The sequence below is a fragment of the Branchiostoma floridae genome, chromosome 3, assembly GCF_000003815.2.
Source record: "Branchiostoma floridae strain S238N-H82 chromosome 3, Bfl_VNyyK, whole genome shotgun sequence".
In the NCBI taxonomy this organism is placed as follows: Eukaryota; Metazoa; Chordata; class Leptocardii; order Amphioxiformes; family Branchiostomatidae; genus Branchiostoma; species Branchiostoma floridae.
This window is the reverse complement of record NC_049981.1, coordinates 17,429,241-17,430,605: the sequence shown is the minus strand read 5'-3', so window position 1 is coordinate 17,430,605 and position 1,365 is coordinate 17,429,241.

Here is a 1,365-nt window from a genome sequence, read left to right as displayed (position 1 = left end):
ATTCCATGCATCGATTTTCAATGCAAGCATATTAACAACCGTCTTTTCTGGTTGGAGGAGCCTGCCTGCTTGCCTAGTTTAGGCTAATGTGGGAATCATTTCTTGTTTTGTTCTGATGAAGATAAACGGGTATATTTGATCCCTATTAATTCTAATTCGTGCAATCATGTCACAATATTAGACGCCACACGAGATATATCACCACACCTGGGACATTCCAAATAGAATTAGTTTACTCCTCGTGTTGATTTGTATTACATATAGTTCCATGCTGATCTTCATAGCCATAAACCTACATTATTGGCAGCAATAAAAAGTATAATAAGGCTGGGGCATTGTGTTTAATTTCCAATTGAGAAATATTTCATTCATGACCAGCCAACATTTTAACAGTGCCGCCATCGTTACTCATTTTAAGTTACATACCCAGACGTACACACACACACACACACACACACACACACACACACACACACATACATACCCAGACGTACACACACACACACACACACACACACACACACACACACACACACACACACACACACACACACAAACACAAACAGACGTACACACACACACACACACACACACACACACATACCCACACGTATACACACTTACACATATACACCCAATTCTACACATAACCAAGGCTATGTTCTATATTTGGCTCATTCCCAGGGTTAACAGAATAGTTATGGTACCAGCCCTTTCTGTCGCAGGTGTGGCGGGCGCTAGTAATGTGTCTTAAGCGCCCCACAAACTATAGGATCCACTCTATTCATATAGGATTTCTTCGGTAATTATCATAGCTCACTGTGCCTCATCATGCACACTAGGTGGGACACATATTAACAATGTATCAGAATGCTTCATTATGCTATTCATTATCTGGTTTTGGCATGGGTGAAACAAAATTTGCAATATTCCTCTTACATCATATTGAATTTAGGAGAGCCTGTCACTGGATACTTACTTAAAATCCTTTCCACACATTTCATGTAGGGCGGTTTTGGGTGACATAGACTCAGTTTTGCAAACACTGTTGTTTTGCATGGGGTGGTTCGTGATAACGCAGCGTTTGAATATGCACAAAAAACTGCAAGGCTCGCGATTCCACCAATTGCATAAGCCTTTCTCCTGCGTGACAAGTACATATAGTAGTACATAAAGTTGATGAAGATTTTTTTTTATTGCCGACGAACCGATGTTGTGAATTATATATAACATGATATAGATTACCTATCGGTTGATCACCTTGGGCATTTACTCCCATATTGAGGAAATCAATTTGTGTGATGACCAATGGGCTGTCAGTAAGCTCTGAGATGCATACGGCCAAGTCTGCAATGTACATGTGAT